This window comes from Ambystoma mexicanum, chromosome 13 (assembly GCF_040938575.1).
Source record: "Ambystoma mexicanum isolate Mex_15411 chromosome 13, UKY_AmexF1_1, whole genome shotgun sequence".
Classification (NCBI taxonomy): domain Eukaryota; kingdom Metazoa; phylum Chordata; class Amphibia; order Caudata; family Ambystomatidae; genus Ambystoma; species Ambystoma mexicanum.
Genome location: NC_090938.1, coordinates 622,698,720 through 622,725,702, shown reverse-complemented (window position 1 = coordinate 622,725,702; position 26,983 = coordinate 622,698,720).

Genomic DNA, 26,983 nt, shown 5'->3' with positions numbered 1-26,983 from the left:
CTATGGATTTTGCTGAAATATAGTTCTCTCTTTATAGGCAAAGGAGGTTGAGCAACCTATTTTTTCTGTGATGTGCATCAATTTTTGGAAAGCCCTCAATATGAAGATCACTTTGGGGAATCACTAATGCAGAAACATGTATTATTACTATAGAGCATATTCCTCCTCAATATTTTGGCAGTTGCATATGAGCTCTGGATCTACGGGCCCAATAGTGGTCCATTAGCATGGCAGTTGCTCCCTTCATTCCTGGTACGTCAATGATCTGCTCGCATTCCTTGTTTTCTCCCACTTCAGTCAAACCCCTGTTTCTGAAGCACAATGTGGCATTCTTCGTTGGTAGCATGGATACAGGTACTTCTTCATTCTTGACCCATGTTAAAAATGTCACATATTTGGCCCATGATTTCAGACATTTATCATTCACTTTTTGCACTATCTGCACTGATGCTGTCATCAATCGATGTGTGCTGCAGGCCAGCATTCCATCTTCCCATCCTTTGCTGGTTTCTACTCGTCCATATACTAATAGCTGAGGTCTTTCCCAGCGTCCTAGCAATTCTGGGATTTCCCATGCATTTGCACACCCAAATCTCTTTTTCTCGACAAACCGTATCTGGTTCCCAGTCATACTAGTGAGTGAGTACATGAGCATTCTACTTATCCAGACTGAGGGCCTCATTACACGGTAGGCTGTAACCATGACGCTATTAGCGCCATGGTTGCCGCCAGTATTTTACTGTGTCCGCCTTGGTGGATGGCGGAATTACCACCCTACTCCAAGGTGAGCGGGGGCGGTAATTCCCCATTCACCAAGGCACTTCCCCATTCCCATTTTTTCCCCCATAGGAAATAATGGGAATGGGGAAGGCGCTAATTACGGTACCGCAAATTGGGGTACCGTAAATTAGCTCCAAGGTCCCTTTGCGGCACCCTACTTTAATGGCTGGTAAAAGCAGCCGTTAAGGTCGGGTCCCGCAAAGGGAACTCGTAGTAAGGCGGTAAGGGTTTACCGGTACCGGTGCCCTTACCGGTACCGGTAAACCCTTACCACCTAACGTGTAATGAGGCCCTGAGTCTTTTTTCCATTTGCTGCGTTTTTATGTACTCATCTTCATATGGAAATGTCTTTCTCGACCTTCACAGTAGGGTTGCCCATTTTCCTTCAAATTGTCCTCTTGCCGTGCATGCTGCCAGATGGCTGAGACACTTCACTTCATGTACAGGTTTTCCTCTTGCGATGAATGTTCTGGCTGTGTTCATGGCATAAGACATAGCAGCTATCATCTGGCATTCTCCTCCTCACCTCCTTCATGTGCTGATACATGTTATTCTTTATCAAGATATGCATTTATATCCTCATGAGAAAGATCAGGGAAAATATTACTTGCTCGAGTCCTCCATGGTCACAAAACAGGTCATCCTAAAAGAATGGCCTATGAATTAAGGGACCCTTGAAATAGCCGAAAAGCATCCCAAAAGACATATACATGGACTAAATGAAGACATCCTTGGACTTGGAATAAGGAAAACAAAGAATCGGGTGCAAGATGTGCAGTTGGAAGACAAAAAAGAGGACATTCTGAAGATTAGATAGAAGTGAATGGAGAATAAGGCAGGGACAAAGGAAGTGTCATAGAGTGGGAGGAAAGAGAAAATAAGGATGATTAAAAGTGTCTTAAATGGAAGGAACAGTAACAAATGGGCTGTTAGGTTCCCTCAAGGGATAGCAAATGTTGTTCTAACGATATCCCCGGATTCTCATGGTGGCCGAAATCACTTGTTCCGTTACTGCCCAATTCCGAGGTCCCTTAGCGGGAACCGTAAAGGACGTGTGGTCTAACCACACGTCCTTTACGGGTCCCGCTAAGGGACCAGGGTGCTAATAAAGGGCCTGCTATTTGCGGGCCCGTTATTAGCACCTTCCCCATTCCCATTGAGCCCTATGTGGGCTCAAATGGGAATGGGGAATGGTTGGTTGAATGGGGACTTAGCAGGTCCTCCAGGGTCGGAATGACCCGGTAAGTCCCCATTCAACCAGATCGGTGCCGGACCTGGTATTGGAGAAGCCCTGGCGCAAATAGCGCCATGGCTACCTCCAATCTTGGAATGAGGGCCAATATTGGTTCTTTAGAAGTGTCCTTCATGATACCTCCCATGTTGAGATAGATCATTGCATTGAGGGGGGACCGAGATAGGGATGCATGGGTACACTGCATATGGGGTAGGGTAGACACTAGGTACAACGGTGGGTTGTGGTGAATATTGTATGCTGGTCGAATATCGACCAGAGGGGGGAATGTACAGGGGGTGCCAGCTCCTACCCCCTCTGCTGATATATAGATAAAATGGTAGACAGGTCAAATAGTTCACTTTGCTGTCTATCTTTGTAGCAATCAGGATTTGATTGCCTTTATTAAAAGTAAAAAGTCACACACTTGGTTTGGGGTGCCACGGAAATGAAGCATGCTTTAATATTACACACACTCCATAAGTGCACAAGGATATATTATGAATAATGTGTTTACAAAATGGGAAATGCTTAAATAAATGAAGAATATAGCTCCCTGATGAGATGAAAAGCACAGTGTCAGATAAATATCTATTTTTGAAAAAAATAATACTCAAATGTAAAATGGTTTCCAGTCCTACGTCAGGTGGTGGGAACTATAAACCATTCCAAAGGTTTTCAGATAAACAAAAAGGACTGATGCACTTGGAGACAGTTTTTGGAAGCATCTCGTAGTGAGATAATGAGGTTTGTTAGGCCAAAAATGGAATTGGCACAGAAATCAGACAAAATAAGATAAGGTTAGGCAATTAGTAGAAGCTTAGATACATTTATCTATGTTCATATGGAGACGGGTACCAAGTGTGTCATACAAACTAATTTGAAAGCCCAGCTGTATTAATTTGGCACCATAAAATAAGAGGATATATATTCTCCAATGGTAATGAGAACCAGAAAACCTGGCATAACCTAAGGAAATAGATAAGGTGCAGACATTGACTCATGAAGTATGTCCTTCGTAGGAGTTGGGCACTTTCATAGTTGTGTCCAGCCAAGTCTAAAATAAGCATATTAATTTTGTGCGTCTGAGAAAATCTGTTGATGCCAGTTATGCTAAATGTGGAATTATTGTGCATCTGTGATAAGTTATCCAATGGTAGTGAAGGGATGTTTGCCCTTTAACTAACTTGGCCTATCAAAAGCCTACCCTGTACAAGCTGCTAATCTGCATACAAGTGTTGTGTAATCTTGGAAAATCTATAAAGATAGGTCGGAGGCAGACATGTATTTGAGTGTGTTTTGATAAATAAACACGTTTGGCTCGCAGCTGTCTGTATTTTCCTGTCTCTGCCTGGAGGATGGCAGCATGAGAATCCAAGGATGTCTGATGAAGGAGTGGCATGTTGGGGGGGGCTATACACCCACAAGAACATTTGAAAGGGAATGAGGCAGGGACAAGGAAGGAATGGAGGAGGGTGAGTGGGTGAGAGGGTAATGGGAGCAGAAAACCAAGAGAAAGACACACAAAAGAGGCCCATGGTGCAGAGTTCCACATGGGAATCTCCAGAGTTGCCTATTGGCCAGTCCACCACTGCATGGAGCCATCCCATACACACATCCATTTAAATCCTTAAGTTATATGTTATAAACGCAGATTGAAATGTCAGAGCACCAGAAACTGTGGTTAAGAATTAGCTTGTAAATAAGAGCCTGTTTTGGTTTATTTGTTTATTTATGTATGACGGTTTCCTCAACAACAAAAAAGACCAAAGGGTGCCGTGTTATTATTAGGTTCCACTCTGTTCCTAAAACTGAGTAGAGGTAACCTCCTGTGAAAAAGACCGCCTTTAACTTCTGATGCTGACAGATCACATGGGTTCTGAAACTTTGAAATGGGACTGCAGAAGTACTAATATGGTAGATACTTGGCAATCCATTTGATCTCTTAAATAGTAATCAACACTGTGAACACATGTTGGTGCAAATGTATGAGGGGAACAGGCAAAGGAGAGGATCCATCTTTGACCATTGTGACAAAGTCCCATGTTGGAGGCGGTCTGATGGGGCTGGGGTGAGCCTAGAGTGCTCCTGGGGGCTAGGTGTCACCACTTGCTCCACGAAGCACGCCCCTGAGAAGGTGCTCTGAGGATACCCTAATCCAATGCAAGCCTCAGGGTAATAATATACAAGGTTAGAATATCTACCAACACTGAGTCTGCCAACCCCAAAGCTTTTCAGAGTTGGCAAGTCCCCAAAATCCTGTGGGATTCATAATCTAGGGAATAGAGGAGAGGGGTCTCGAAAGCCTCATCAGTGAGCCGGCAATTGTGAAATGTAAGGGAGATTAACAATCCATCCGGGCACAGGAAAAACGCACAAATGAGTTGGTAGCAGGCATTTTGCAACAACGGCCCTTTGACCATTCATCCAGAGATCATTGCTATTGGTGAGAGGGACACTGCCAATCCTTCTGGGAAATATGATGGCTGTTCTTGCAGACTAGTCCCCCAGAAATGCTTGTGGTTACTTACAAACAAGCACAACATGTGTTGACAAAAAGGACAAAAAGGAAAATAATGTTACATAGCACAGCAGCTTCCGGACTCTGTGAGACTGCTATAGAGGGCCCATGAGCTGGACAATGTAAAAGACAGAACTTGCTTTGAGAGGAGAAAGTTCCCATTCAGCACCATGCTTGGCACAACTGCTCAATCTGCGTGCAGCCAAGCAAACACTTGCAGCCTCGTAACCCTAAAATGTGGTAATAACGCTATTACTGCTGAATTTAAGGGTCCACCAAATCATGGGTTTGGCAGGATTTACCCCGAGCTATGTGCTGGGTGTAGATCCACTGCAAATTTTCAGAATTTTGGCACTATTACCGTGCGGTAATACCGCCGATGGTAGTAGCACTGAAAATTCCCCATTGGGCCCAAAGTGGAATGGGGAATTCCCGAATGGGCCCAATGCAGAATGGGGAATTACTGTTCCGCCAAACCCGTGATCTGGCACTAATAGCGTAGGGGGGATGGAAGGTACGCTAATAGCTCCATTGGTTTCCCGGCAGTATTACCGGCAGGATACCACCCAACTCGTGATGCGGCCTTGGTGTGGAAGTGAAAGTGCTTCCCTATGATGTGGAGAGAGCAAGAACAGAGCGATAAAATCAGATATGCAGAGTGAGTGTGACAAGATGGCAGACCCCACTTTAGAACAGGCGCGATAATCAACTGCCCTCTTCAACTAACAATCCCTGCCGGCATACTTCCAACTAACACCTCATCCTCCACCTCGCCTTTCTCACCTATGTCCCCTGTATAGTATTTGTCTCAATTTACTTCCCATGTAATTTGCCTGTAAAAAATGTATAGGAAAGTATATCTTTTTCATTGTAACTAAGTTTTGCACACTCTCTATAACAAGCGCCACGATGCCCACGGGCTGTTGCGCACTCTAGAAATACGAATAAATAATTAAATAATAGAAATAACATGGGGGCTTTATAGGACAGCCCCAACACACCCAGTCTCATCGATCGCCCAACAAGAAACTCCAGTGTAATGTAATTATGCAATCACTATGTCAGCAGGGGCACCTGCTCTGTGGTAAAAAAAAGGGGAAAAAAAGGCACCTGAGTTTGGGAATGGTATTGCAGTCTGCATTTGAGGTGTAGTGAGCAAGAAAGTGCATGGCACTGCAGCAATGAGGGTAGATATGCAAATGAGCTGCAGGAAAAGGAAGTGTTGAAGGAGGAAAAACGGGATGGAAGGAAAGGCAGGCACAGGTGAGGTGGAGGAGGAGGATCAGAGGTGCTTCACGGAAAAGGTGGAAGAGAGGACATGTGAAAGGAAGGTGGAGGGGAAAAGAACAAGATGTGGAGAGGAGGTGAAAAAAGATGAAAGCAACTATCAGGAGGTGGAGGAAAGAACAACAGCAGGGATAGGTGAAGGAGGCAAACAAGAGCATCAAAGAGGTGATGCTGACAGCAGCTGAGTAGGCGGAGAAGGCTAACTTGAACATCAGAAAACTCGTGGCAAGGAATTTAAAGAGGAGGAGAGGAGTAGCACCAATTGCAGTATCAGTGCAAGAGATCGAGAGAGAAAGAGAGAGGGGGGAAGAGGAGAGGAGTACAGTCGTGAGTCATTGAGGAGGAAAGAAAGGAGGACAAGCACAAGAAGGTGACAGGGATGACCAGACATAAGCAAGGCAAGATAGGTGAGGAGAAGTGGTGCCCCAGGCAAAGGTCATGGGTTTATCAGCATGGCTGTGATGTTAGTGCTGGGTGAGTCAGTGCAGGGTTTGCAACCAACACCAACACTTTAAGCTTGGCGATCCCCAGTCCCACCAATAACTTATAAAAGATCAACAGAAGTCTGATGACATGTGCTCGGGCAAATAACCCAGAGAACCCCAGGTGGTGGTACAAGCTTCGCATCTGAAGGCTAATAACATCCAAACAACTGCAGCAAACGACAAACATCCAACCAAAAATCCAAACAAAAAAGCGGGAGTGACTCTTTGACCCCCAGTTGGCAGAGACTAAGGGGGAGAGGAAAGCACTGTTTTGAGTTGCCATCTACGTTGTTTTAGTTCTATCTAATCCGTTAGCATTAGTTATTTCATGAAGACCCTTTAGGGTTTGCCTTCGAGCTGTCTCTTGATCCCATGGCCATGACACCCGGTTGCTGATTTAGATATTTGATCCTGCAACACATTCATCTACAGAAAACTCAATTGTTTTTAGTAAGCCTACATTAAATTGTATATTGTATTATTTTGGAAACAGTTTCAGAATACCTTTTAATGTAACTAGTTTAGATTATTTATGGAGATTTTCCAGAACAAATCTTATTTTATATTTAGGTTGTGTTTGATAGGCTAATGATACCCAATGAGCCTCATCACGGGTTGGGCGGAGCAGTAGAAATGTAGCGGTAACACTATTACCACCACAATACCGCTCAGCCCAATCCTGAGCTTGGCCGTAAAGTTGCAGGTTTACGTCCAGTTAGTAGTTCTGCACTGAGTTGCAGTAACGCTATTTACGTTGTGTGGTATCCCGGCAGATTTACCACCAGGATACCGCCCAACTTGTGATGAGGCCCAATATGTTTTAAATACTCTCAAGCGCATCAGGCGAGTTCCATAGTACCCCAGAGTGTGAGCTACTAGGATTGGAAAGGTTTTTCATAGCAACATATTTCTCCCATCACTATCATTTTGTGGATGGTGTTTTATGCATTTGTGTGCAATGACAAATATTTAAACTTTGGACGTTTTGAAAAAAATAATAAGTATGTGTTTAAAAGAGTTGAATGCAGGGCCTGCAACGTCTACAGTGGTCTGATGCCTCCTAATGCATAGTTTCATTTCCCAATGGTACAATGTTCATTCATTGCCAGTTTTATTTTTGCTGATTTTATTGCTGAAAAATGTTTGTCTGAAAAAAACCTCATAGAAAAAAATGGGGGCGGGGGTTCGGTAAGCAAATATAACGGGTAGGGGTGGTGGGAGGACAGAGAATAAATAAAAAGGAAGGGTAGTTGTGGGGTAACCCCCACAAATAAAAAAAAAAAAAAATAATAATTTCGCCAAAAAACTCTACGAAAAAAAATCCGGGAATGAATGAACATAGAACCTTCCCAATACCCTCAAAGCTGCTCTGCCTGTTTTTGAACATCCATAGGTACATGAGCATCATTTAAACTCACCTGAGCAGCCCGCCCTCATCACACCAGATGAACAAGAGGGTATGTGCTCCAGGAATGTATCTGTGACTTGACCAGATTCCACACCTGCAGTAGATTTGATAAGATTGGCCCGATCAATCGGGTCCTTCCTTGCAATGTACAGATCATGCTAGACATTTTGAAGATTTAGCATTGCAGGCATCACCTGCGAGTTAACATGTTCTGTTTCCAATTTTCTTTAGATTGGAAAACTCCAAAAATATCAATAGGAGATTAACACTGTTATGTTGATGTTTGAAGACCATATGGCTCATTAAAGAGAGCAGCGGCAGCTAGACCTTGGAAATGGGTTTAAAGGTCGTCATGTATGCCTTCAGGCCATGAATACATATACGATGGGCCGATCCCATGAAAGGATCCTTCCATGTTGAGTACTGGGACAGTTTCTGTATGCCCCTTGTAGCATAGACCATTTAACCCTTGTTTTCTCAGGCCATCAACATTTCTGTCATCCCTTAGCATGGGTGTGCTCAAACAGGATATTCTAAATGAGGAGCGTGGCTAAGCATTGTGGCCTTCCAATGGTGCTGTACGTAAGCGGGACGGAGCCACTGAGTTCTAATTAAGAGCCAGAAGGCTAACATTCCGTTCTTCATGAGTGCAAGTGAGGCAACTGGTTACCTGGAAGGTGGCAGAAAAGGAGGCCATGCTTGTGGATAAAGAGCCGTAGAGTGCAATGAAAAAGTGAGGTGCTTTTTCCACCAGCATGGCCTTCCTGCTGACACAGTGTCTGGTGGAATGACGTCCCTATAGTATCACAGGACAGGGCTGAGTTCTGCGCCGGACACATTTTGTTGATGTCGATTCTTTGTAGCATTCCAATAATAATTGACTTTCTGATTCCTAACTCCAATCAGTCAATCAGAATGTGCCTGTTGGGTTAGGGCCCAGAGATATCATATTCCTGCACTTAGCCACAAGTCAATCATTCACCCAGAACTACCCTTAGCATGCCAGCAGTTTGTGCACACACCATGGCCCGTCAACAGCATCCAGCAGGCCCCAGTCTCACTGGACAATGGGCAGCATTAATGGGCCATGTTCCCTTTTATTGGTCACACAAAGCGAGCTGTTTCAATTACAGGCACTGGGGTAGCATGTTAAGCCTCACTTGTGATGCCTCGGGTTGTCTACATTGGTCCCATGTAGTTTTGATGAGACCTCCCATTGAGCACACTCAGCTCTAAGTTAAAATCTGCACTTGAGTATGTTTATGTCATGCAACTATAATCGCTTTGTTCTCCGACCTTTGGTTCTGACTTATTTTGGTAATATTAAGGGGAACATATACCATTTTGTGTTATAAGTCCTACTAAAGGGAAGTCATGGCATTTGGCTGTGCTAACCTCGGGATAAACGAAACTTCGCTGGAAAACAATTTTGAAGTCGTTTTTTTCTTCCTTGTTGAAGCTTTGGAAAATGCCTGATTATGAATGAAGTATGGTTGATCGCCAAATGAATGAAAGCAGTGACCTGTCCATGGAAAGTCTGCAGGGAGCAAATGCAAGGTCGCTGTAGTAAGCTGTCAGGTGAATCTCCTAGGCTACATCTACAAAGGGATATACACTTCTAAAATGAATGATCTAGTCCTTCCCGCGGAGGCCATGTCTAAATGTTATTACTAGGATTCTTCTCATATGCAACAGGAGGGTTTACACTTGTCAGTGGCCACAACAGTGAAGACTTTGATTTGACTGGCGTGTGGATTTCTTCTTTTCAACAATAGCCAAAATGTTGCAAAGTTTTATGTTAGAGTAGCTCTGACCTAAACGGATGTCTTCTTGTGTGATGGCCTCTCTTTACACCATAAATAGGGAACAATTTTTACTTTATGTTGAAAAGTACATTGCTGTGTTTTGTCCCCACCCCCTTGGTTCATTAGAGACAGTTGAAGGGCCTCTTCCAGTGTTAGTCTGTTAGATTCTGAATCTAAGAGGCCGGAATATCCCTCTGCTGGTGGCCTTCTATCCCAGGAGATGTTCTGTTGTCTGGAAAAATCTAAGAGTCCAGTTCATGACCTTTTATCAATGGATGTTGCCTTGCCCAAACAAGCCCTCCTAATCCAGAGACATCTGCTGACCTGCTCTAACAAGACGTGTCATATCTTGACACCCTCATGGAGCCTCCATCTTTGGGTTCCTCATTATAAACGCGGAGCCTACAACGTCTCCTCTAGATCAATTTTATTTTTAACGTATTTTATTGGCATTTGTATTAGATGGATACAAATACAAGAAAATGAACTAAAACATTAAACATAAACAACAACAGTCTTCATGTGAAACAGTTCATCTTTCTTAGGTGGGCATGGAAGCAAATAGGGGTTCCGATATCTCGGGAAGTGGGAGGGATCTCAGTCAAGAGGATCGCCATCTCTAGGCGAGTGCGAGGGATCAGTTATGGCAAAGTAGTGGGGTTTATCAAGGGGGTTTATGGTCTGCACTGAAGTGTATGTCTCTCAAGAGGGCCTTCCAAGAGTCTAGAGTGCCACTCACAATGTCTCCACTAGAGATGATTCCATCTTGCCAGGCTCTGGTTTCGGCTGCAGTCCACCTCTCTAGTTCTTTCATCCAGCGTTCATGTCTCGGGCCTCCTGGTGTCTTCCATGCCATGGCTGTAGTTCTTTTTGCAAGTATACATGCAATGTCCATTAGCTTGACAACATGTTTGTATTTGCTTGGTCTGGGGTAAGCCCCTAGTAAGCATTCCCCGGGTGTCCATTCATATCTGCTTATTCCGGCATCTGTGCAGGTCTTTTTAACTTTGGACCACAGCATTATTGTCCTGGTGCAAGCCCAGAACATGTGGATCAGATCAGCTTTGTCGTTCCCACACTATGGGCATGCCGGGGAGGCCTGTTTGTTGAAGGAGGCCACCCTGTGCGGGGTCATATACGTCCGATATAGGACGTTTAGCTGTATATGACCGAATCTGCAGTTTCTCAACACCTTCTTGGGATATATAATAACGTTCTTTCCCATTCCTTGTCTGTAAGCGTAGTTTCAAGGTCTGTTTCCCATTTCGCCTTCAGTTCTGCACTTTTGGGGTTGGGTTTGTCGTTGAGCCTCTTATAGAGTCGAGAGACTGGTTTCCAGCCATCCACAAGGTCGTGAATCTCTTGTAACAGTGGGTCTGGGGTGGGTTCCTCCGGCCAGCTGCACCAGTTCTTCCTGGCGGGTTGTTTGGGCCGATGATACCAGAGGAACTGGCCGCTTGATAGCCCTTCATTAGCCTGCAATGACTCAAAATCCCTGAATTCGCCCTCCTCAAACATATCTCCCCATGTATAAATTCCGGATCCCTCCCATCTCCTAGCTGTGGAGAGATCCGATTCTGTTTTGCACACGTCAACCAGAATGGGGTTGTCTGGAGAGTAAGGATGTTTCATCTGCCTGATGTAGCAAGTTCTGGTCCAAATCTGCCTACCAAGTTCGACAATCAGGGGGGCATCTGGGGACTGTCGTAGAGGGTTCCAAAGAGTTTCCCTGGGGAATATTTTGGAGGGAGATTGTCGCAATAGCCCCAGCTCGGCTGACGGATCGTCTGAGAGCCACTTTGTCACATGGCTAAGCTGTGCCGCAAGTTAATACAACTGGAGGTCTGGGAGTTGTATTCCCCCTTCTTTGTGTGGCAGGGATAGGGTAGCCAAAGTCAATTTATGCCTGGTAGATCCCCATAGGAAGTCCTTGATAAGTGCCTCTAATTTGTTAAAGAAGGGCGGTCTGACGTAGTGGCATATGTTGACAAAGAAATATAGAAATCGAGGGAGAACTGTCATCTTAACAATTGCTGCTCTGCCTACCATTGCAAGTGGGAGTCTAGACCAAAATTTCATGCATCTGCGAAGGCCGGTTATGGCTACTTCCGTGTTGTGCTCATGTGTGAGCATCGGGGTGTGACTCACATTAATTCCTAGGTACCGAAACGTGTCAAGTTGCCACTTTATCCCAATGTCCGGGAGATCAGCTTCTTCTAGGCCTCTCAGGCTAGCCAAGGGGAAGGCAGAGGATTTCAATCTGCTGAATTTGATCCCAGAGTATTTCGCATAGTTGTCTAGTACATCTAATGTGATTGGTGCGTTGACCTGAGGGTCTTTCAAGTATAAAAGGACTTGATCCACGTATAGTGATATTATGTTATGTTCGTTGCCCACCTTGATGCCAGCGTTAAAGAACTGTTTCCTAAAATATGTGGCAATCGGTTCCAAGCCCAATATGTATAGCATGGGCGATAGTGGGCATCCTTGTCTGGTGCCCCTTTGTATTTTCCAGGATTCAGACATTATTCTGCCGGTCCTTACTCTTACCACAGGAGAATTATAGAGTACTGTGATCCATCTGACCAAGCCTTCGCCAATCCCGAACCCTCTCAGCACCTCGACGAGCCACTCCCAGAAGATGGAATCAAAGGCCTTAATGGCATCAACTGATAGTACTGCTAGGTCTTCTTCTCTTTCATAGGTTTCGGCCATAATGTGTTGAAGCCTTCTCAGGTTGGGTGTGGTATTGCGTCCTGGAACAAAACCGTTCTGGTCTTCGTGGATTAGGGACCCTATCACCCTAGCGAGTCTGCTGGCCAGTATAGTGGTGAGAATCTTGCTATTGTAATTTAACATGGCCAGAGGGTGATAAGAGTCACAGTCAGTGGGTGGTTTGTTTGGTTTGAGCATAGGAATCATTATTGTCTCTTTCATAGTGTTAGGTAAGACCCCATTTTCGTAGGCCTCTTGGTAGACCTCGTGGAGAATTGGGGTGAGGGTGGATTCATATGTTTTGTAAAATTCAGGCGGGAGGCCGTCGCTTCCGAGAGCCTTACTGGTGTCCAGCGATCTGATTCCTCCTGTCCCGTCTTCTGTTGTGATTTCCATCTCCAGTGCCTCTCTCTGTACGCTGGATATTTTGGGGAGGCCTATCTCTTCCAGTATTTCTTTAATTTCATCTCTGGGTATTTGTGTGTCATGGGAGTACAATTTGGAGTAGAATTTGGCAAATGCTTCATTAATTCGTAGTTGTGTCTTGTGGCGTATCCCGTTTTCGGCCAGTATCTCCATTGGGAGGTGTCTGGGGTGTTCACGCTTGCACAGCCAGGCCAGCAGTCTGCCAGGTTTGTCGGACTCCTTGTGAGACCTGGTACTGTATGTTGCAAAGTCAAATTTCTCTAATCTGTCCCAGGAAGATTGGCATTTCTCGCGGGCTTCCTTCAACTTCCTTTCAACCTCTGAAGTAATGCTTGGGGTGGATTCTAGACGAGAGATCTCTTCTACTTGTGCTTCGAGTTCAGTCCTCAATTGCCTGCAAGTACCACCAGCTTTGATATTATTTCACCTCGAGCCACCAACTTCATGGCTTCCCACAATGTGCTCCAGGTAGATACTGAGCCTTTATTAATGTCGATGTATTCCTCTAGTTTTTCAGCGAAGTCCTCTCTGAACTCAGGGTCGGCGAGGGCCGCAGTAGGCATCCTCCACATGGGGATTGGTGGTCTAGGCCCCGTAAAGTGCCATTGCATGATCAGTGGGGAGTGGTCAGAGATTGATCTTCCTAAATATGCCGTAGTTTCTGCCAATGGTATTTGTTCTCTGTCGATGAACAGATAATCGATTCTTGTGTGGACCTTGTGCGGGGCTGAATAATAGGAATAGATCCTTTCAACGGGATGCTGTTCCCTCCAAATATCCACCAAGTTGAGTTGTTCCAGCATTTCTGTCAGGGCACATGTTGCAGGGTTACTTGGATGGGGGGTGTTACTGACCTGTCCATGGAGCCATCAATGACACAGTTGAAGTCCCGCCCCCATATAAAGGTCCTATTTCGGTGGTGTGCCATCCGTGCGCATATTGCTCTGAGGTGTGATGGTATTCCATGTTGCGGGAAGTACAAATTGACTAAGCAAATTGGAGTCTGCTCAATAGTGCCCCACATTATTACATATCTTCCTTCTTCATCGGATTTGAATCCTTGCAATTGGAAGGGTGCATTCGGGTTCACCCATGTGTACACTCCCCTTGAGTATTTAGAGTAGGGGGATCCTCTCCCGGTCCCAGCCCATCGATCTGTTAATTTGGACATGGTGTCTTCCATAAGATGCGTCTCTTGCAACATCGCAATCGAAACCTTTTTCTTGCAGAAATAAGACTGTATTCGTTTCGGTCTCAGGTATGAGCTCATCCCTCTCACATTCCACGTCATCACTTTGAGTTGTGACACCATCGGATCAATATTTCGAGCCCGGCTGGCAGCTCCTCATCTGGTGCATGGAGCAATGCCAATCTGAAGTTATGAGAGTGCAGACGGGAGTAACCGGGTTCTTCACCCCCCGAGTCGTAGCGTACACCCAACCTGTGTTTCTTCGGCAGTAGTGGTGTGAAGACTGTATAACTAACAAAACTTTTAACAAAACTCGAACTGGTGCGCCCAGCGACTACATCTTCGTTGTGGTGCTCGGGCACTCTCGAGCCGTCTAAACCCATCCGGGTATCGGGCGCGAGCTGGGTCAGGCAGGTGACTGGCCCGACCTGGGTTGTTTGCGGGGTATAGGGCTGGTGTCTGGCGGAGAGGCTGAACGAGGCCGTTTCTATGTAGTTCAACTGTTAGTTGGATTACCTTCTGGGGTCCGGCTGCTTGTGCTTACTGTGGCCATTTATGGCAGCATGTGTCGTGTGTCGATGGTCTGAGAGCCTCAATCTTCCATCCGGGGAGCATCTTTACCATCAGCAAGCTTGTTATCTTCTAGCCACATGTTGGCGGCCGTTGGGTTTTCTAGGAATATGGCACGCTCATTGAAGATGACTTTCAAGCGCGATGGGTAGAGCAGCCTGTATTTCAGGTTTAGTTGTCAAAGTCTTGCTTTTATTGGGACGAAAGAGTTCCTCTCCCTCTGCACTTTCTGAGTGTAATCCGCGTAAATGGTTATTTTAGAGTCGCCACGTTCAATGAGGCCTTCTTCCCTGGAGTACCTTAAGATGATTTCCCTATCCTGAAAGTTTAGTATTTTAGCAATTATTGGTCGGGGAAATGAACCAGGTGGGGGCCGCTTCTGGAGGGACCTGTGGGCCCTTTCGACCGCAAATCCCTGCGACAGTTTCCCGGCCCCAATCTCCTGTTGTATCAAGGATTCTACGTAGGCTGTAGTGTTTGGGCCTTCGCTTCCTTCTGGTACTCCTAGGATCCTAATATTGCTCCATCTAGCCCGACCTTCGGCCTCCTCAGACCTCTTCTCTAGGATAGCCACTTTCTTCTCTAAGTCTGCAACCTTGGACTTCAAGGTTGTTGTGGCCCCGGCCATTTCTTCTATTGATGTATCAGTATTTGTCACCCTCTCGGTTAAGTTGCGGGCATCCTGACGCATGAGTTGAATGTCCATTTTAAATTTGTCAATCTTAGAGTCTATGTGTGTCCTTAATGAAGCAATAGCATCCAATATTTGGGAGTGGTTATCTATGGTTTCACCCTCTCTCATCTGGGTAATCTCTGGGGTACAAGAGCGAGCCTGTATAGTGGTTTTTGTCTTGGCGGATACAAATGAGTCCATGGTGGCTGCTTTCGCTTTGTTCCTGGCGGCCATATTGGAGTCTCAGTGCTGCTGCCCCTGGGACACTTTAGTTGAGTTACCGGTGGGGGTATCAGTTGTCTCCCCATGTACAGGACAATGAGTGGTGTTCCCAGGGTGTCAGAAGCCAATGAATCCAAATCTGCAGGGGGGTTAGGGGTGCCCCCTCACTGGTGTTTATATATTCTCCCGCACCCAATCATGCAGCTTTCATGCAGCCGGTATATCTGTGATGTCGCCGTCGCTGCCCTTACCTCTAAGTGTCCGACTCACCGGGGCAGGGAGATCTGGGGTCAAGGAATGCAGGCTGGGGCCGCCGTAATCGCTCGCTTGCTGCTGAGGTTCTCGCTGTCCTGCGCCCTGGGGCGGCGCTGGTGAGGAACCTCCGGTAGTCGTGTGCACCCTCGGCGGGCGGCCCTCTACGACGGCTGCGCCCACGTAGTGTACCCTGGAGGCGGTGCGGAGGTCCTGCTGTGGCAGGCTTGGCCCAGCGGTGAGAAGCAGGGTGAGGGCTCTCCAGTCTCACTCCGGCGGCTCTTCGCAGGTGACCGCGCTCCGACGTGTTGTCTCTGCTCTGTCTGGCTTCCTTAATCCCCCAATGCCGTCCGACGGCGGCTTCCTTCTCGGAGGCTCCGCTAATAGGTGCGGGGCGCCATCTTGGATGCGTATGGGAGCGGGGGAGGGAGTATGATTCGAGGACAATTTCGCCAACCAGAGGGTCCGATTTCCCGGCTCGTCAAGCAGATCGTGTCGGGGTCAGCTTCTCCCACCTCTGCATCAGCTTTTCGTGGTCGGAGGCACTTCTTATGCCGGCAAGAAGGATCGAGAAACGGCGTCTCAGCCGGAGCTCGGCTATTCAGCCTCTGTACGCCATCGACTCCAGGCCACGCCACCCCGTCTCCTCTAGGTCAAAGGCTGCATTTTACAGTCGTCTTTCTTAATGTTTTGATTTGGTGTCACTTTGCAGAGCTTTGAGAGGTGATTCACTCACCCCAGCTTTTTCTTACGGCATGACCTTCAAGATCTAATCACATTCTAAGCACGTGGTACGAAATTGCCAGGAGCTGAGAACTACTTAGTTCCTGCTTATAGCCATGGGGAGCCTGGTTACATAGAAACCAAGAGTTACCAGGAGCTACTTTAGACTACTGTGGCAAGTGGTGCCATACACACCTAGCTATGTGATATTAACTTTGTATGTTTGGGAATGTAAATAAAAGAGAATAAAGACCACACCTGAGGGACATTTAGCTCATATTGGATAATATGAAATGGACAGAAAGTTAGAGTTTGCATCTTGCCTAAAGTTCAGTTTGCTGCACACTTGATCTAGCTCCTGGATCCCCAGAGATAGCTCCTGCGTAACTGGTTATGCCCGATACCTAGGAAATGCTCTTAGCTCCTAGTCAACAAACCCCAATTTTGATCCCTGTAAGCAGTCCCTAACATGAACAAAATCCCTAGTGCAAAACATGTGTCTATTAGAAGATGTTTCAGAGCTATTAATTAGCGTCTGAGGAGCATCAAAAGGTTCCACTTTTGCATCACAGTTCTCCCTGTAAAAGAGGAGTTGCCACACACCTCATATGCTGTACCGCTTGTAAACTCTTATATCCTGTTGAAAACATCTCAGAAAAATAATCATTATTTTTTCTCCATTGAATAAGGCAATGCAGTATCAACCTAATATCCCTTCAATGCCTTGAGACAGTGTAAGTGAACACCTGTATTTTCTAATGACTTCCTAGTGGTGTACATGCTTAGCGTCTTGACTAGGAGCTCTCTTTGTGTGGGTATTAGGTCAAGCTGGCTCACTGCCATAATACTCACTACTGAACATTGGACTTCCTTTTCCAAAGTTACTTGAAAAGCAGAGATTTGTTAAAGTTGCGGGAGGGATGGAGGCGTGACTCAGAAGCTTAGGGTACAGCGGTGGGCTTAATAACTTGTTGAGGTGGGGGGCACTGATGCATGGGTGCTGCCTTAGAGAGCTCTGTCTAACGGTACGAATATCCTCCTAAAAGATTATTTTTCCAATTTCACTGGAGCAACCCAAAGACAGTTTCTGACAATGGAGGCACTGAGGTGCCGAATGGTGCAGAATGGTGCCAGGATTCTCTTACAGAACGGCTGCTCAGTGGTGCACCACTGCGGGGCCTACCGCAAATTGAGCGGACTAGCGGTCAGTGCATGGTGCTGGAGCAGTGGTTGGTCGAGGAGTAGCTCCCCGATCGCATTGGTGCGGCCATGAGACGAAGTAAGCTCCTATTTAATGGCGGGAGCGATGCTGTGAGTAGATTAATTGCCAGAAGCTGCAAATCCTGCTTGCATCTAATTTGGGCTGAGTGAAGCCGTCATCCTGTGTACTACCGTGAGGGCAGCCAGCAAGGTGAGGAGTGCGGAGGATACTGGCATACCACAAAGCCGTCCGACAACATTCGCTCCTGCTGGGCCCATAATATCTGCCGATGTCCCCCTCGCTGGACATATGGCGGCAGTGGGGAAGGGCTGTCTGTGTTGCTCCCTGCACCAGGAAGGTGGATGAGAGGCACTGTTGGTGCCTCACAATGTGAGTGAGCTACATACAAGGTACCATGGAGCAGAACCACAGGGAATTGCTGGGGGAGCTGCACGTGCAGCCTGGAGGGAGAGATGTGATATCCAGCTGCTCTGAGATATCTCTGTGCTGGATTGGGTGCTGCTGGAAGGCTTGCCCTAGCCCCTTGCAACCTGTGGGGGCAGGGTGAATGTGGAGTGTGGCATCAGAGACCATGCCACTCACTCCCTGTGATGATCCTGAGGGCTGGAAGAGTGGTGGGCCCGGAGTGGCACACTTCAGTGCGGAAAGCGGGCAGCATTGGAACACTGGGGGATCCAATATAAGGGAGCCAGGTGGATGCGACAGCACATTATCCATGCAGAAAATGCTGCCAACTCTGGCATGGCACGTGCCCTGCTGGGATCTCTGCCCGAAGATACTTGCAAAGGGAACTGACCCTGTATTGTCCCTGCGGGGCCCCATGCAGGGACATAGTGATACCTTCTTCCAGATGGACATTGGAGCTTTCACAACAGGATGCTGGCATGGGTAACCCTAAGCAACAGGCCAAGATGGATCAGTTTGCAAGGTCTGCCCAACAACCTTCAGGAGCTGATGCTGCTACTGGAAACCACCTCTATAGATGTCTCCCTATTAATTAAAGCACTTCTCACGTTGGAGGAGAGTACTGATACACTGGGCACAAAAATAGATGCACTCTCCACCAAAGTTGACATCTCTGCAGAACAGATAGAGAAAGTGTGTGGCCGAATGACCAAGGCTGAGCAAAGGATTGAGGAGGGGGAAGATACGATTGATAAGCTCCCAAAAGAGATGGCTCAACTCCAGCAAATGGTCAAAAAGGTGGTTGCCAAGAATGATGACCTGGATCAAAGATCCAGATGGAATAACCTGTGCATCATGGTGGTCCTGGAATCGGTATTGATTAACAATATGGAGAAATATGGAGAAAAACTGCTGTTGGACATCCTGTAGTCTCCGGCAGTGTTGTCTATGTTTATGGTGGAGAAGGGCGCACTGCTATTTGGCACCAAAGCCTCCTCCAGGGCGCCCCTAACAGTCCATCATAGCCAGACTATTCTGCTACCATGATGGAGATTTGCTACTGTGGGCTGCAAGAGATCTGAATTTTGCATTTTCGATGATTAGAATCTTTCCAGATTTCAGCCCTCGGGTGCAAGGGCAAAGAAAAATATTTCAAGTGTTCAAGAACATCTTGCGCAGGAAGGAAATCCCATACACCATGATGTACCCATCGAAAATGAAAATTATACATGATGGAAAGCATAATTCTTCATGGAACCTAAGGCGGCTGAAAGTTTTGCCAAGGAACTGCCCGGGTCAGGAGGTTCACAGCAGTGATTTCTGCATTGATGAAATGGGCCATGTGGGCACTGGTACTGTTATTCTCCATAAGGGGCACAGCCCAGAGGGAACAGCAAGATAAAAGACAACATAGTGAGGGGGGGGGCAAATTAGCCCAGAGGGATGAAAATACATAAGAGGCACCGTCTAGCACAATGTGCTGTGGCAGCCGACAGCATCCCCAATTTCACAATAACTGCGAGTGATTGTGTGATTTTGGTAAATTTTTCGGGGAGACAGGAGAAGGTGATAGCTGGTATGTTTGTGTTTCTGGCAGGGGCAGGGGTTCAAGGTTTTGTTTTGGATTGGTTGCGCAAAGTAGTCATAATGTCACACTTTAGTCTCTACGCGAGACCCTTGATTAGCTGGCAAAAGCCGTAATGCGCTTGTACCTTATTGGGGTATATGCGGAGAGTGTTAATTGAATAATCTCACAATGTATATCTCACACATTGTCAGGTGAACAGATAACTGTGATGAAATAATAATAATAATAATAATAATAATAATAATAATAATAATAATAATAATTTGGCATTTTATATAGCGCCACAAACCCTCAGGTATCTGAGCGCTGCTTATTATTACCTACGGTGTGTGGTGCTTGTTTATCGATCTCAGAAGGATGAAAGGCTGAGTTTGGCCTTCGAACCTGCGTTAGCAAGCTCTGCACGGATGACAAAGCGAGCGCTCTACTCACTGTGCCACTTGACCAGGTAATGTTTGTGGGTTTACCATCAATAAAACATTTCGGCTGATAATGAACCAGGCAAAAAGACACCAGGTGAAGAGCCTATTCCTTCAAGAGACACATTTGAGTAACGGTAGTACATTTCCTGGGGCCTGGCGTCCATAGATATGGCTCCTCCTTCTCGTCACACTCCAGGGTTGTAGCTACATATATACAAAGGTCACTTCATTTTAGACTTCACAAACAAATTGCCGATGTGGAGGGGTGCTATTTTATCCTAGCTGATGAATGCTTGGGGTTGTGGATTCTCCTAATTAATATAAATGCCCCAAACATTGACTCTCCTAATTTTTTACAGATGTGCACATATTTTATTCATACATGTTCTGTGTACAAGATTGTTTGGGCAGTGGATTTTAATATTTCCATGTCACTGACCTAGATAGGTCGACCTAAGTAAAACACACACCTCTAATGGCTGCCACCACATGGGATAATATTGTAGAATATCATGGATGCCTGGTGGTTCAGAAATCCAGAAGCGAGGGAATGCTCCTACTCTGGAGTACACAACAGTGCTTCTAGGATAGACCATGTTATGGTGACAGCCAGATCTAGCCAGGTCCCTAACAGAAACTAAAATACTCCCCCTAACATTATTTGATCACTCACCAGTGGCAGTCTCTTTATCAAGACCCATTCAGTCTCCCAGGCTATTTAGAAGGAGATTTAGGTGTTGTTCATTAGAAGATGCAGTATGTCGGGATGAAGTTGAATGAGGTATCCAACTATTTTTTCACACCAAGGTGGGCTCCGTACCAGATTCCAGAATAGTATGTGAAACGTTTAATGTTTATATAAGAGGGTGCTATATTTCCAAGGAAGGGGGGCAGGGGGTCCTGAAAGCAATTTGGAGATCTTTGGCATCTTAAAAGGTTTCAATTAAGTGTCTGGAACAACAATTCAGCAAAAGAACCTAGATATTGGGACTAAGTTACAGACAAAAAGGGGAGCATTTGCTACTGTGGCCGACGGGGAGTAGATGTTTTTGGATGATCCATTGGTGGCAGCAGCTTATGGGGAACGAGACCGGCCCAGTTGAACCCTTGCATGGGGGATAAAGCGTGAACGGCAACAGGTGTTTATTCTGGAGGTTGAGAAGACAACTGGGACGAGAGTTAGACATCGTCAGGGTATTAATTCCGTCTTTTGAGTCCTCTGAGCAGGCTGGTATTCTAAATGAACCTGCGTCTGATGAAGAACTACACTGTGTGTTCTCATCCCTTCCCAATGGTAAGGCTCTGGGGTAAGATGAAGAGAGAGATGTATGAAGAATATGCAGAACTGTATATACCTCACCTGCGGACTATGTATGAAATCTCGCTAGCTTTGGGCTTGCTGCACGGGTCCACTAGAACCACCCTGGTAACGGCTCTGCTGAAGCCCAATAAAGACCCAAGCAAATGTCCCTCCTATAGGCCTTTGTCTTTGATAAATATTGATAATAAAATAATAGCTAAACTACTAGCGGTCAGATATCTACCACACATGGTGGCATTGGTCCTTCAGGACCAAGCAGGATTTCTTCCCGAAAGGTCGACCAAGAACAATTTACGATGCTTGTTTTCCCTGATGCATAATGTTGATATTCCAATTATTGTGGCTCCACTTGATGCAGAGAAAGCCTTTGACTCTGTGGAATGGCCTTTCTGTTTGATCTACTGCATAGGTCTGGGCTGGGGCTGGTGCTTCTCCAGTGTGCCAAGCTCCTTTACACTTCCCCTAACGCTTGAATGCTAACAATCATGTGGTTTTGGATCATATCATGCCAATGAGAGGTAACATACCAGGGTGCCCTCTGTCTCCCATTTCTTTCGCCCTGACTATAGAGCCATTAGCCTACTGCATAAGAGACTATCATGCCCACAGGAGAGATAACATCTATTCTCATGTCTTAACTATCTCACTCTATGCAAACGATATGTTGCTTTGTGTCAAGAACCCCAAACAAAGCCTCCAACCGTTGGTGCAGGAGAAAGAGTACTTTGGTGACATTTCGGGACTAAAGATTAACTGGGATAAATCGCAGGTGCTGCCTTTGACAACCGGGGTACAATGAGAAGAAGTAGGCGAGGCATTCAGATGGTGTCCTCATGGCCTTAAGTACTTAGGTATAATGGTAATAAAAACATCATCCTTCCTCTATACTGAGAACTATTTAAAGAGTCTTGAACATCTGGAACACAGAGTGGAAGCCTGGATTCACCTCCCATTGTCACAAGCTGTCAGGACTTCCCTCGCCAAGATGGCCATAGTTCTTAAACTTCTGAATATTTTTAATAATGTACCGATAATACCTCAAGCCAGATTTTTGGGCATGTCTACGTAGTATGATGATATGGTTAATTTAGGTGGTAGACAAGCTAGGATCTCGTAGGACATCCTGAGCCAACCATTTGAAAGAGGCGACTTGGAATACCCCAAAATGTTTGCCTATTATCTAGCAGTGCAGCTACAGTATGCAGTTTGGTAGTGGTCCCCCTCCCCGGACCTTCCTTATGCAAGATTGGAGAAAAAAAAACGAATTTTCCTGATGAATTGAAGGAGTAGCTGTGGGAGGAAAAAAAGAGTAATTGGGAGGAAGGAGGTGCAGCCGGTGGACACCATATGCAAAGCCTGGCAGAGGGTGATATCTCTGGTTGGAGTGAAAGATATGTATGCACCAGGTTTCACTATTTATAAGGTACATGGGGTGGATGTTGCACATGAAAAGGTGGTCCATTTTGAAAAATGAGGTATACATTCTCTGGGAGATATGATACAAGAAGGGAAATGTATTGCCTGGGATCATTTGAAAGAAAGAGGGGAATGGAATGAGGCAACCATGTTATTTTACTATAGATTTAGAGAAGCCTTACAAGCTATGTGGCCCAGTTATCCAGATGCACCAGCAATATAACAGCTTGCTTAATTTGTCATAGATCCCCCCAAGGTACATATAATGAGTGTCCTCGTTATGCAAGATAATACAACTACACAATGTTGACAAGAAGATCCCATTCAGAGAGAAATGGAACGTATAATTGGGGAGGGAATCGTCTGATCTGCAGTGGAAAAAGGTGTGTAAGCAAACTCGAAGGCTGTCTCTGAACAACTGGTTTTGATTAATTCACTTCAGGTTCCAGCATCAGGTTTCTGGTTCCAGCATCAGTTTTATTATACCCTTGTACAGCTGCGGAAATATTATCCCGATATGTCCGCTAAATGCAACCGATGCCCCCAGGATCCAGCTGATTTTATGCATGTAGTGTGGACATGTACTAATATATGCCCCTTTTGGGATCGGTTGTTGCAGTCATGGGTCAGATGATCTCTCTTTACATACCTGATTCACCCTAGATGTGGTTACTATCACTGTTTGAGACTGGTAACCGAGATGGTAAAAAGTTGATGGGTATGGCTTCCATGGTAGTACAATGATTGATCACCCGGGCATGCGGGAAACAGTGAGCACCTAGCCTTCAAGAATGGTTGTACTGTTTGACTAATTGTGAGAGACGGGAAACTCAATATGCTTTAACGATACCTAGCAGGAGCAGATCTAGAGAATATTGGGGTCCGCTGAGAATTTATATGACTATTGAAATGGATGTTCATGGAGAAACTGTGGAAGGTCGGAATATTAAAATGGTTTGTGATAGATCACCCGTTCGTCTTGCACAGTTATCAATGGTTGCAAGCTATTTGATTGCTCAGGGAGGATTGGCGGGTGTGTGTGGGTTGTGACACTCATTCTGGGGAGTGACAACTGTGAATATTATATGTGGAGGGATTATGATTTGGTCATCATTCATATTTGTAGCTGTGCACGTTTTGGTCGGTTTTAATCTGGATTGTTTTTATATGGAAAATAATAAAAAATAAGTTAAAAAAAATAAAATAAAAGAATAACTTGAGAAGGAGGAGAGATGCTAAAGTAAATAATGAGTGGGTTAGAGAAGTGGTAAAGTAACTACTGCCCCAGAGAGGCACCCTAGGAAGCAGAGAGATCCTTATGTAGCTTTTAAGTGGAGGGATGCTAAAGTACCTGTGAAGGTAGAGGGGATCTTAAGTGTTGAGGATGCATAGAGGTACTAATAATGTCTAACCTATGGAGGAGGAGCAGCCCCAGGTAACAAATGAAACAGAGAGAAACAGTAGCTAGTTATTGGGAGGAGTGGTAAAGTAACAATTGAGTCTGAGAGGTGTTGAACTAGCCGGGGAGGTCGAGAGGTGCTTACATAGCTGGAAGTGGAGAGGGGCTTAATTAGTGAGGCAGAAATGCCCTTAAGTAGCTGTGGTGGTGCTACAGTAGACCGGGAGCACAGAAGTCAGTAAATATCTAATGAGGTTCAGAGGCACTAAAGTAACTAAGGAGGTGATAATGATAAAATAACACAGGTTAGTAGCACCAGAGGAAGAGAGTCCCTTGCTTGGCATTCTTGGACTGCTGCGTGTTTCTCTATCCTCGTACCCACTTTCTGGAACTCCCTCCTCCTCGGCCCCATAGAGGATCACCTGGACTTCAGGAAAGCCCTCAAAACCTGGTTGTTCCTACTGACGTCCATACTCCCTGACTCTCACACACATGGTTCATCCTAAGGGACCCTGTTTTCACACTAGAAGGAACTAGGGATGGCAGTCTCTCACTCTGAGAACCTCTCAGAGAGTGAGTATTATGCCTTCGTCCAGCACTTGGCTGCATGTGAAACGTCGCACTGCTGCATGTACATACATACCCAGGAAGTAGACATTATTGTTTGTACAGCTAACCCATCTCAACTCTCGCACACTGCACCTTCACAACTTAGCGGAGGCCACAGGCACACTCCAAACACCCTGCACTCACAAATAACGCAAACACTATTGCACATTACCTCTGCCATAAGCAGGAAGCTACTTTTAATGACAAACATACAAACTGTAGCTTACCACATAACTCTCTATCTCATTAAACACAATCCCACCCTTTAGTCCATAGTATGCCTCCATTGCTCTCATACACACTCCATTTAGACATGGGTGCCTAGCAGGCTCTTAGCGACCCTCGCAATGACCAAAGGAATGAACAAATGAATCAGTGTCCCTAGATATATAGCCAATGGTATGGATAACATTACATGGTTCAAAAAAGCAAAATAAATAAGGTGACACCACCTTATTAAAACTGGCGCTCACAGTTAGCCCCCAAAAAGAGCTGAACAGTTCAAGTATCTTGTTCAGTAGTAAATCTTTACAAATAAATACTGACTCGTTGAATGTATATCCGGAAATTTTTTATTCACATTTCTGATATATGTGCTTAATGTAGCACTAATGTTTTGTGAAGCTGAGCAATCATTGCAGTAGGCCTAAAGTTTACATTTGCCAATGCATTTCAGAAAAACCTTTGTCAGGGCTGTACATAGGTAATTTATCTACTGCTCAAATAGGCTAATCATTATATACAAAGAAACATGGTTATAGGCAAAAACGACAAATCACGTGATATCGTGAAATTATTCAAACAAGAATGCAAAAAAAAACACATACCATTAATTGTTGTGTCGACCGATCCATCTGAACATGAAAAAAAGACATAAACAGTGTTTGTTTCAATTTTAAATGCCTTTAAGACCTCTGTGCCTGTATATTGAAGAATGATACGTGTGATGAACATACCTAGTTAGATGCTTATCTGATTTCCTGATACGTGTAAAAGCACGTTTAGAAAGTGGCTCCTGCTGAGAGATAAGCAAACCTTCATATCGTATCTCTATCAGATCAACTCTGCAAGTGCACTATCACCAAAACAGGATCACTCACCTCATTTTTGTATTTCTATCCAGCTACTGCTGTACAGAGCGGCGGGGACGCATTCTCGTGCAGACTGGGAGTCTCTTTATGCGTTGCCATGGAGACTGTGTGAGGCGTCATGATCCAGCTGGCAGGCCGGAGCATGTACGCCTCGCGCCCCACCCTCGAGTGTGCACCCAGGGGCGGGGATGGCTCCATGGTGATGGTGAATGCCTGGGAAGTAGTGTCATTTCAAAATTATTGTGAAAAAGACCATTAGTAAAACGCTGTGTGTGACGGTCAGATATATGCTAGAAATGTGAGCAGCTATCGCCATAACAAACTTGATCGGCGTGAATACCGCGTGTATGAGTCAAACGGATGGTCAAAATGGATGAATATTTAAAAAAATGAAAATGAAAATAAAATGAAAAATTACAACGCAAAATGCATTGTAACAGAGTCTTTCAAACCTCTGATAACATGGGTACCTTAAGGTGCCTATTATTTACACTCCTACAGGGAATGTTAGGAGTTATGCAACTACATGCTCTTAGAACAAATTTGTAAGAACACTCTCATGTTAGAGGAGGCCAGCTGGTCTATGAGTAAATAGAAAGAGTAGATCAAAATGGTGCGTGTAGAAAGCAAAAAGTGCACGGTCAAACTCAATACATCGAAGTTAAATCTGAAGATGTGCATATAGCGTTGTGCAGGGCATTAATGGTCATATACGTTCAGATGGATGACGACAGTCATTATAAAAAGCACATATAGTTAATCTCCTCATTTAACCCTTTTGGTGTCAAGGAGCTGAGCCGGTCGATCCAAAATGTTTCACATTGTTCTAGTCTTCTCTGCAGGTTCTCATGTTGATCTCTTCTTTGTACTACCTCCAAAATTACAAATTTGATCTGGGCCAAATTGTGATGTCTATCTTGCCAGTGTCTGGCCACTGCCGAATTTTTGTTTTGGTTTCGTATACAGGATCTGTGTTCATTCCACCTGGCCTTGGCCACCCTTTGTGTCTGGCCTACATAATACAGACCGCATGGGCATTTAATTGCATATATGACATTATGTGAATCACACGTGGCATAGCTTTTCAATCTGATTGTCTCTCCAGTATGCGGGTGGTTGAGTGATTCTCCTTTCATTATGTAACCACAATTACTGCAATTTAAACAAGGGAAAGTGCCGATATGATCTGTAGTTTTCTTTTTCTGTGCCGGTCTGGTTTTGAC